Below are 12,625 nucleotides of genomic sequence, written 5' to 3'. Positions count from 1 at the left end.
TCTTTTTATTCTCCCTAAAATTTAATGATACTCTCTCACCCCAACTCTCATTTGCCCTCTTTTTCACCTCTTGCATCTTTCTCTTGACCTCCTGCCTCTTTCTTTTATACCTCTCCCACTCATTTGCATTTTTTCCCTGCAAAAATCGTTCAAATGCCTCTCTTCTCTTTCACTAATAATCTTACTTCTTCATTCCACCACTCACTACCTTTTCTAATCAACTCATCTCCCACGCTTCTCATGCCACAAGCATCTTTTGCACAAGCCATCACTGCCTCCCTAAATACATCCCATTCCTCCCCCACTCCCCTTACCTCCTTTGTTCTCACCTTTTTCCATTCTGTACTCAGTCTCTCCTGGTACTTCCTCACACAAGTCTCCTTCCCAAGCTCACTTACTCTCACCACTCTCTTCACCCCAACATTCTCTCTTCTTTTCTGAAAACCCCCACAAATCTTCACCTTCGCCTACACAAGATAATGATCAGACATCCCTCCAGTTGCACCTCTCAGCACATTAACATCCAAAAGTCTCTCTTTCATGCGTCTATCTATTAACACATAATCCAATAATGCTCTCTGGCCACCTCTCCTACTTACATACCTATACTTATGTATATCTCGCTTTTTAAACCAGGTATTCCCAATCACCAGTCCTTTTTCAGCACATAAATCTACAAGCTCTTCACCATTTCCATTTACAACACTGAACACCCCATGTATACCAATTATTCCCTCAACTACCACATTACTCACCTCTGCATTCAAATCACCCATCACTATAACCCAGTCTTGTGCATCAAAACCACTAACACACTCATTCAGCTGCTCCCTAAACACCTGCCTCTCATGATCTTTCTTCTCATGCCCAGGTGCATATGCACCAATAATCACCCACCTCTCTCCATCAACTTTCAGTTTCACCCATATCAATCTAGAATTTACTTTCTCACACTCTATCACATACTCCCACAACTCCTGATTCAGGAGTAGTGCTACTCCTTCCCTTGCTCTTGTCCACTCACTAACCCCTGACTTTACCACCAAGACATTCCCAAACCACTCTTCCCCTTTACCCTTGAGCTTCGTTTCACTCAGAGCCAAAACATCCAGGTTCTTTTCCTCAAACATACTACCTATCTCTCCTTTTTTCTCATCTTGGTTACATCTACACACATTTAGATACCCCAATCTGAGCCTTCGAGAAAGATGAGCACTCCTCGCGCGACTCCTTCTTCTGTTTCCCCTTTTAGAAAGTTAAAATACAAGGAGGGGAGGGTTTCTGGCCCCCCGCTCCCGTCCCCTTTAGCCGCCTTCTACGACACGTGGAGAATGCGTGGGAAGTATTCTTTCTCCCATATCCCCAGGGATAATATATATATATATATATTTCTATATTTTTTTTATTTTGCTTTGTCGCTATCTCCCACATTTGCGAGGTAGCGCAAGGAAACAGAAGAAAGAAATGGCCCAACCCACCCCCATACACATGTATATACACACAAGTCCACACACGCAAATATACATACTTATACATCTCAATGTACACATCTATATACACACACAGACACATACATATATACCCATGCACACAATTCACACTGTCTGCCTCTATTCATTCCCATCGCCACCTCGCCACACATGGAATACCATCCTCCTCCCCCCTCATGTGTGTGAGGTAGCGCTAGGAAAAGACAACAAAGGCCCAATTTGTTTACACTCAGTCTCCAGCTGTCATGCAATAATGCCCGAAACCACAGCTCCCTTTCCACATCCAGGTCCACATCCAGGCCCCACACAACCTTCCATGGTTTACCCCAGACACTTCACATGCCCTGATTCAATCCACTGACAGCACGTCAACCCCGGTATGCCACATCAATCCAATTCACTCAATTCCTTGCCTGCCTTTCACCCTCCTGCATGTTCAGGCCCCGATCACTCAAAATCTTTTTCACTCCATCTTTCCACCTCCAATTTGGTCTCCCACTTCTCCTCGTTCCTTCCACCTCCAACACTTATATCCTCTTGGTCAATCTTTCCTCACTCATTCTCTCCATGTGCCCAAACCATTTCAAAACACCCTCTTCTGCTCTCTCAACCACGCTCTTTTTATTTCCACACATCTCTCTTACTCTTACATTACTTACTCGATCAAACCACCTCACACCACACAATGACCTCAAACATCTCATTTCCAGCACATCCACCCTCCTGGGCACAACTCTATCCATAGCCCACGCCTCACAACCATACAACATTGTTGAACCACTATTCCTTCAAACATACCCATTTTTGCTTTCCGAGATAATGTTCTCGACTTCCACACATTCTTCAATGCTCCCAGAATTTTCGCCCCCTCCCCCACCCTATGATTCACTTCCACTTCCATGGTTCCATCCGCTGCCAGATCCACTCCCAGATATCTAAAACACTTTACGTCCTCCAGTTTTTCTCCATTCAAACTTACTTCCCAATGACTTGACCCTCAACCCTACTGTAAATAACCTTGCTCTTATTCACACTTACTCTTAACTTTCTTCTTTCACACACTTTACCAAACTCAGTCACCAGCTTCTGCAGTTTCTTACATGAATCAGCCACCAGCGCTGTATCATCAGCGAACAACAACTGACTCACTTCCCAAGCTCTCTCATCCACAAAAGACTTCATACTTGCCCCTCTTTCCAAAACTCTTGCATTCACCTCCCTAACAACCCCATCCATAAACAAATTAAACAACCATGGAGACATCACACACCCCTGCCGCAAACCTACATTCACTGAGATCCAATCACTTTCCTCTCTTCCTACACGTACACATGCCTTACATCCTGGATAAAAACTTTTCACTGCTTCTAACAACTTGCCTCCCACACTATATATTCTTAATACCTTCCACAGAGCATCTCTATCAACTCTATCATATGCCTTCTCCAGATCCATAAATGCTACATAAATTATTAGTGAAAGAGAAGAGAGAGGCATTTGGAAGATTTTTGCAGGGAAAAAATGCAATTGAGTGGGAGATGTATAAAAGAAAGAGACAGGAGGTCAAGAGAAAGGCGCAAGAGGTGAAAAAGAGGGCAAATGAGAGTTGGGGTGAGAGAGTATCATTAAATTTTAGGGAGAATAAAAAGATGTTCTGGAAGGAGGTAAATAAAGTGCGTAAGACCAGGGAGCAAATGGGAACTTCAGTGAGGGGTGCAAATGGGAAGGTGATAACAAGTAGTGGTGATGTGAGAAGGAGATGGAGTGAGTATTTTGAAGGTTTGTTGAATGTGTTTGATGATAAAGTGGCAGATATAGGGTGTTTTGGTCGAGGTGGTGTGCAAAGTGAGAGGGTTAGGGAAAATGATTTGGTAAACAGAGAAGAGGTAGTAAAAGCTTTGCGGAAGATGAAAGCCGGCAAGGCAGCAGGTTTGGATGGTATTGCAGTGGAATTTATTAAAAAAGGGGGTGACTGTATTATTGACTGGTTGGTAAGGTTATTTAATGTATGTATGACTCATGGTGAGGTGCCTGAGGATTGGTGGAATGCATGCATAGTGCCATTGTACAAAGGCAAAGGGGATAAGAGTGAGTGCTCAAATTACAGAGGTATAAGTTTGTTGAGTATTCCTGGTAAATTATATGGGAGGGTATTGATTGAGAGGGTGAAGGCATGTACAGAGCATCAGATTGGGGAAGAGCAGTGTGGTTTCAGAAGTGGTAGAGGATGTGTGGATCAGGTGTTTGCTTTGAAGAATGTATGTGAGAAATACTTAGAAAAGCAAATGGATTTGTATGTAGCATTTATGGATCTGATAGAGTTGATGGAGATGCTCTGTGGAAGGTATTAAGAATATATGGTGTGGGAGGCAAGTTGTTAGAAGCAGTGAAAAGTTTTTATCGAGGATGTATGGCATGTGTACGTGTAGGAAGAGAGGAAAGTGATTGGTTCTCAGTGAATGTAGGTTTGCGGCAGGGGTGTGTGATGTCTCCATGGTTGTTTAATTTGCTTATGGATGGGGTTGTTAGGGAAGTGAATGCAAGAGTTTTGGAAAGAGGTGCAAGCATGGAGTCTGTTGTGGATGAGAGAGCTTGGGAAGTGAGTCAGTTGTTGTTCGCTGATGATGCAGCGCTGGTGGCTGATTCATGTGAGAAACAGCAGAAGCTGGTGACTGAGTTTGATAAAGTGTGTGAAAGAAGAAAGTTAAGAGTAAATGTGAATAAGAGCAAGGTTATTAGGTACAGTAGGGTTGAGGGTCAAGTCAATTGGGATGTAAGTTTGAATGGAGAAAAACTGGAGGAAGTAAAGTGTTTTAGATATCTGGGAGTGAATCTGGCAGCGGTTGGTACCATGGAAGCGGAAGTGAATCATAGGGTGGGGGAGGGGGTGAAAATCCTGGGAGCCTTGAAGAATGTGTGGAAGTCGAGAACATTATCTCGGAAAGCAAAAATGGGTATGTTTGAAGGAATAGTGGTTCCAACAATGTTGTATGGTTGCGAGGCGTGGGCTATGGATAGAGTTGTGCGCAGGAGGGTGGATGTGCTGGAAATGAGATGTTTGAGGACAATAAGTGGTGTGAGGTGGTTTGATCGAGTAAGTAATGTAAGGGTAAGAGACGTGTGGAAATAAAAAGAGCATGGTTGAGAGAGCAGAAGAGGGTGTTCTGAAATGGTTTGGGCACATGGAGAGAATGAGTGAGGAAAGATTGACCAAGAGGATATATGTGTCGGAGGTGGAGGGAACGAGGAGAAGTGGGAGACCAAATTGGAGGTGGAAAGATGGAGTGAAAAAGATTTTGTGTGATCGGGGCCTGAACATGCCCGAAACCACAGCTCCCTTTCCACATCCAGGCCCCACGCAACTTTCCATAGTTTACCCCAGACGCTTCACATGCCCTGATTCAATCCACTGACAGCATGTTGACCCCGGTATACCACATCGATCCAATTCACTCTATTCCTTGCCCTCCTTTCACCCTCCTGCATGTTCAGGCCCCAATCACACAAAATCTTTTTCACTCCATCTTTCCACCTCCAATTTGGTCTCCCACTTCTCCTCGTTCCCTCCACCTCCGACACATATATCCTCTTGGTCAATCTTTCCTCACTCATTCTCTCCATGTGCCCAAACCATTTCAAAACACCCTCTTCTGCTCTCAACCATGCTCTTTTTATTTCCACACATCTCTCTTACCCTTACATTACTTACTCGATCAAACCACCTCACACCACACATTTTCCTCAAACATCTCACTTCCAGCATATCCACCCTCCTGCGCACAACTCTATCCATAGCCCACGCCTCGCAACCATACAACATTGTTGAAAACACTATTCCTTCAAACATACCCATTTTTGCTTTCCGAGATAATGTTCTCGACTTCCACACATTCTTCAAGGCTCCCAGGATTTTCGCCCCCTACCCCAACCTATGATTCACTTCCGCTTCCATGGTTCCATCCACTGCCAGATCCACTCCCAGATATCTAAAACACTTTACTTCCTCCAGTTTTTCTCCATTCAAACTTACCTCCCAACTGACTTGACCCTCAACCCTACTGTACCTAATAACCATGCTCTTATTCACATTTACTCTTAACTTTCTTCTTTCACACACTTTACCAAACTCAGTCACCAGCTTCTGCAGTTTCTCACATGAATCAGCCACCAGCGTTGTATCATCAGCGAACAACAACTGACTCACTTCCCAAGCTCTCTCATCCACAAAAGACTTCATACTTGCCCCTCTTTCCAAAACTCTTGCATTCACCTCCCTAACAACCCCATCCATAAACAAATTAAACAACCATGGAGACATCACACACCCCTGCCGCCGCAAACCTACATTCACTGAGAACCAATCACTCTCCTCTCTTCCTACACGTACACATGCCTTACATCCTCGATAAAAACTTTTCACTGCTTCTAACAACTTGCCTCCCACACCATATATTCTTAATACCTTCCACAGAGCATCTCTATCAACTCTATCATATGCCTTCTCCAGATCCATAAATGCTACATACAAATCCATTTGCTTTTCTAAGTATTTCTCACATACATTCTTCAAAGCAAACACCTGATCCACACATCCTCTACCACTTCTGAAACCACACTGCTCTTCCCTAATCTGATGCTCTGTACATGCCTTCACCCTCTCAATCAATACCCTCCCATATAATTTAACAGGAATACTCAACAAACTTATACCTCTGTAATTTGAGCACTCACTCTTATCCCCTTTGCCTTTGTACAATGGCACTATGCACGCATTCCGCCAATCCTCAGGCACCTCACCATGAGTCATTTCTTTTTTTTTCTTTTAAACTATTTGCCATTTCCCGCGTTAGCGAGGTAGCGTTAAGAACAGAGGACTGGGCCTTTTTTGGAATATCCTCACCTGGCCCACTCTGTTCCTTCTTTTGGAAAAAAAAAAAAAAAAAAAACGAGAGGGGAGGATTTCCAGCCCCCCGCTCCCTCCCCTTTTAGTCGCCTTCTACGACACGCAGGGAATACGTGGGAAGTATTCTTAATCCCCTATCCCCAGGGATAACCATGAGTCATACATACATTAAATAACCTTACCAACCAGTCAATAATACAGTCATCCCCTTTTTTAATAAATTCCACTGCAATACCATCCAAACCTGCTGCCTTGCCGGCTTTCATCTTCCGCAAAGCTTTTACTACCTCTTCTCTGTTTACCAAATCATTTTCCCTAACCCTCTCACTTTGCACACCACCTCGACCAAAACACCCTATATCTGCCACTCTATCATCAAACACATTCAAAAAACCTTCAAAATACTCACTCCATCTCCTTCTCACATCACCACCACTTGTTATCACCTCCCCATTAGCGCCCTTCACTGAAGTTCCCATTTGCTCCCTTGTCTTACGCACTTTATTTACCTCATTCCAGAACATCTTTTTGTTCTCCCTAAAATTTAATGATACTCTCTCACCCCAACTCTCATTTGCCCTCTTTTTCAACTCTTGCACCTTTCTCTTGACCTCCTGTCTCTTTCTTTTATACATCTCCCACTCAATTGCATTTTTTCCCTGCAAAAATCGTCCAAATGCCTCTCTCTTCTCTTTCACTAATAATCTTACTTCTTCATCCCACCACTCACTACCCTTTCTAATCAACCCACCTCCCACTCTTCTCATGCCACAAGCATCTTTTGCGCAATCCATCACTGATTCCCTAAATACATCCCATTCCTCCCCCACTCCCCTTACTTCCATTGTTCTCACCTTTTTCAATTCTGTACTCAGTCTCTCCTGGTACTTCCTCACACAAGTCTCCTTCCCAAGCTAACTTACTCTCACCACCCTCTTCACCCCAACATTCACTCTTCTTTTCTGAAAACCCATACAAATCTTCACCTTAGCCTCCACAAGATAATGATCAGACATCCCTCCAGTTGCACCTCTCAGCACATTAACATCCAAAAGTCTCTCTTTCGCGCGCCTGTCAACTAACACGTAATTCAATAACGCTCACTGGCCATCTCTCCTACTTACATACGTATACTTATGTATATCTCGTTTTTTAAACCAGGTATTCCCAATCACCAGTCCTTTTTCAGCACATAAAATCTACAAGCTCTTCACCATTTCCATTTACAACACTGAACACCCCATGTATACCAATTATTCCCTCAACTGCCACATTACTCACCTTTGCATTCAAATCACCCATCACTATAACCCGGTCTCGTGCATCAAAACCACTAACACACTCATTCAGCTGCTCCCAAAACACCTGCCTCTCATGATCTTTCTTCTCATGCCCAGGTGCATATGCACCAATAATCACCCATCTCTCTCCATCAACTTTCAGTTTTACCCATATTAATCGAGAATTTACTTTCTTACATTCTATCACATACTCCCACATATATATCTAGCAGCTCTCTTCCACCACAGTTTAGCAGTAAGGATATCTTCATCTCATCCTTCTCATTTTTCTCAGAACTCAGTAGATATATCTCAAATTCCTGTCGGAACCTTTTCCAGTTCTCTGCTGTATTACCTGATAACATCAGGGATTCAGGGAGTTGACCTTGGACGCTCATCCTGAATGTTCTAGGCAACCACAACAATGGCACAAGGAGATAGCCTCCTCACAGCATCCCAGTTCTTACCACCTCCTCTTTATAGCCAGAAGCACATGAGACATCAGCACACCTGACACAAGTCAATATGTGTCATGTCAAGGTGGCTTTAAGGTGAAGAAGGCAGAGATTGAAAGAAACAGTGATTCCATAAGTGGCACTAAGCTACTGTTATTGTTCCAACAATACAGAATTACACGTTAATCTTGTGCTTCATGGCAAGTCCTTTCAAAATAAATATGATATAATTGTCTACTACAAAATAAACAATACATATATAATGTCATATAATGAAAATAATATTTCCATATAAATGGAAATAATTATCACTACACACACCACATATTGTCCTCAAAAATTTCATTTCCAGCACATCCACCCTCCTCCATGCAACCCTATCAATAGCCCATGCCTTTCAACCATATAATATTGTTGGATCTACTGTTCCTTCAAACACCCCCATTTTTGTTTTCTGAGATAACATTCTCTTCTTCTACATGTTCTTCCTCACTCTCAGAACCTTTGCCCACTCCTCCACTCTATGACTCTCTTCCACTTGCATGGTTCCATCCGCTGCTAAGTCCAATCCCAGATATCTAAACACTTCACTTCTTCCAATTTTATACCATTCAAACTTTCTTGTCCCTCAACCCTACTTAACCTACTAATTAGACCTTGCTCTTATTCACATTTACTCTCAACTCTCTCCTTTCACACACTTTACCAAACTCAGTCACCAACTTCTGCAGTTTCTCATTTGAATCAGCCACCAGAGTTGTATCACTGGCAAACAACAACTGACTCACCAGGCCTTCTCATCCCAACAGACTGTATACTTGCACTTCTCTCCAAAACTCTTACATTTACCTTCCTAACTATCCCATCCATAAACAATTAGACAACCATGGGGACATTACACACCCCTGATGAAGACTGACCTTCATTGGGAACCAATCACTCTCCTGTCTTCCTACTCGTACACATGCCTTACATCCTCGATAAAAACTTTTCACTGCTTCTAGCAACTTACCTCCCACAATGTATACTCTTAAGACCTTCCACAAAGCATCACCATCAACCCTATCATATGCCTTCTCCAGATCCATAAATGCGAAATACAAATCCATCTGTTTTTCTAGGTATTTCTCACATACATTCTTCAAAGCAAACACCTGATCCATACATCCTCTACCGCTTCTGAAACCACACTGCTCTTCCCCAATCTGATGCTCTGTACATGCCTTCACCCTGTCAATCAATACCCTCCCATATAATTTCCCAAGAATACTCAACAAACTTATGCCTCTGTAGTTTGAACACTCACCTTTATCCCCTTTGCCTTTGTACAATGGCACTATTTATGCATTCCGCCAATCCTCAAGCACTTCACCATGATCCACATATACAATGAGTATCCTTACCAATCAATCAACAACAGTCACCCCCTTTCTTAAATTTTACTGCAATACTATCCAAACCCACTACCTTGCTAGATTTCATCTTCCACAAAGCTTTCACTATCTCTTCTCTCCTAACCAAACCATTCTCCCTGACCCTCTCGCTTCGCACACAACATCGACCAAAACACCCTCCATCTGCCACTCTATCACCAAACACATTGAATCAACCTAGAAAATACTCACTCCATCCCCTTGTCACTTCATCACTCCCTGTTATTACTTACCCCCTTCACCAATGTTCCCACTCCTTCCAAAAGATCTTTTTATTCTCCCTAAAGTTTAATGATACTCTCTCACCCCAACTCTCATTTGCCTTCTTTTTCAACCCTTGCACGCACCTTCCTCTTGACCTCCTGCCACTTTCTTTTATACATCTCCCAGTCATCTGCATTCCTTCCTTGTAAGTATTGTCCAAATGCCTCTCTTTTCTCTCTCACTAACAACTTTACTTCTTCAACCTACCACTCTCTACCCATATAATCTACCCACCTTTCTCATGACACATGCGTCTTTGTACATGCCATAAATGCTTCCCTAAATACATCCCATTCCTCACCCACTCCCCTAACATCATCTGTCCTCACCTTTTGCCATTGTACACTCAATCTCTCCTGGTACTTCCTCACACAAGTCTCCTTTCCAAGCTCACTTGCTCTCACCACTCTCTTCTCCCCAACATTCTCTTTTTAAAACCTCTACAAATCTTCACCTTCACCTCCACAAGATAGTGATCAGACATCCCTCCAGCTAACCCACTCAACACATTAACATTTAAAAGTCTCTCTTTTACATGCCTATCAATTAACATGTTATTCAATAATCCCCTTTGACCATCTCTCCTACGCACATACGTATCCTTATGTATATCTTTCTATCTAAACCATGTATTCTCAATCACCAGTCGTTTTTCATCACACAAATCCATGAGCTCTTCAACATTTCCATTCACAACACTGAATACACCACGTACACCAATCATACCCTGAACTGCCATATTACTCACCTTCACATTTAAATCATCCATCACTAATACACAGTCTTGTGCATCAAAACTGCTAACACGCTCACTCAGCTGCTCCCAAAACACTTGCCTCTCATGATCTTTCTTCTCATGACCAAGTGCATAAGCACCAATAATCACCCTTCTCTCTCCATCCACTTTCAGTTTTACTCACATCAATAAGGAATTTACTTTCTTACACTCCCATCACACTCTCCCACAACTCCTGCTGTAGGAGTAGTGTGACTCCTTCCTTAGCTCTTGTCCTTGACTTTACTTCCAAGACTTTGCCAAACCATTCTTCTCCTTTACCCTTGAGCTTTGTTTCACTAAGAGCCAGAACATCCAGCTTTCTTTCCTCAAACATAATACCTATCTCTCCATTATTCTCTTCTTGGTTACATATATATGTATTCATTATTATTATCATTATCATTATTATTACTATTATCATTATTCCTATCATTATTATTATCATCATTATTATTATTATTATTATTATTATTATTATTATCATTATTATTATTATTATCATTATTATACATAATCACAGTACAGGTACACAACCAATTTTCCGGCACTCTAAGTTCCAAAGCCTTGCCAGATTACCCATTTTGCCAAACTAACCGTGGTCACGTAATTCATCAATACACCTCTAACCCACTAATTATACATCTCCCATGTGTCTAAAGTATACCATGGACGGCTAGAAATTTAAATTAACCAAATATTAAATGTAAATTAAATAAATAAATGAAATACAGGTACTTGTACAATAGTACATTAGTAAACAAGATTACAGACATTAATTAAACAAGATTAAACAAAAATCAAATGCAAATTCATCAATTTCTTTACTTACAAAGAATGCTGCAGCACTGCTGCTCCCAAAGTGGCAGATTCTAGACTTCTACTGGAACTGTAAAGCTATTCACAAAAGTCTGAAAGTTGAGGGCAGTCAGAATTACTGTCTGTTTCGTAGTTGATCGTTTCATCTTGGATTTCTGATGTTGCAGGTGAGATATCTGGGGTACTTTAAGTTGAAGCCACAGGATTTACAGATGTACCAGTGGGCTTACTGCTTTGAGACACATTCCTCTTTGCTATCTTCTTAAACATTACATCCAAGCGAAGTTGCTTCATGTGTCTAGATTTTTCCCTGTGTATTTTCATGCATCAAATGAAAATTCATTAGTTCTTGTTTCATAACAAAGGTATGTTGCTCTAGCCCTTGATTAATTCACTCATCTACTCAATTAACTTTTCAATGGAAAGTCTTTCAGCTACATCTGTTTCATCTTCATCACTTCCTGTGTTTTTATCAGCATTCAGAACAGTGTCTATAATTTCAGTCTGTAAGATGATACACAACCTGTGTTTTGTCGTTGACATTAATCCACTTGCTTAGATTTTCATCATTAAGATTACTTGCCACAGGCAAGATTACTTGCAACAGGCTCTGTAACACTTACCATACTCAAGCAACTCATGAACAACCTTTTCCTTTGATACATGAAATCCTGTGAAATCAGTGACTACCACTCTTATATGAAAAGCCATAGCTAGGGTTAAATTTAAACAAAGTAACCTAAGAATCTCACAGAGTTGCGGTATCACCACCAAGTGCAGTGCAAAGAATGTAAAAAAGCATGCCCTACACACAACACCATCTGTGGCCACCCAGGAAACCAGCCTGGTGGCAATGGTAATTTCAAGTTCCCTCACAAAATTTCGCCTGGGACTAAAGGTGTCGAACCATCAGTTGCCGGAAATTCAGGGGTGTAACTGTATCAGGAAACAGACAAAGAATGGCCCATCCACTCATATACACATAAATGCCCATATTTCCACATACACATACATAAACTCCCATATACGCACATGTACATACAAATACATGTCAACAAATACATTTAGTTTCATATTCATTATACTTTGTCGTTGTCTCCCGCGTTAGCGAGGTAGTGCAAGGAAACAGACGAAAGAATGGCCCAGCCATCCACATGCACATGTATATACATACACATCCACACACGCACATATACATACCTATAC

This window comes from Panulirus ornatus, chromosome 1, assembly GCF_036320965.1.
Source record: "Panulirus ornatus isolate Po-2019 chromosome 1, ASM3632096v1, whole genome shotgun sequence".
NCBI lineage: Eukaryota > Metazoa > Arthropoda > Malacostraca > Decapoda > Palinuridae > Panulirus > Panulirus ornatus.
Note: the sequence above shows the minus strand (reverse complement) of the source record.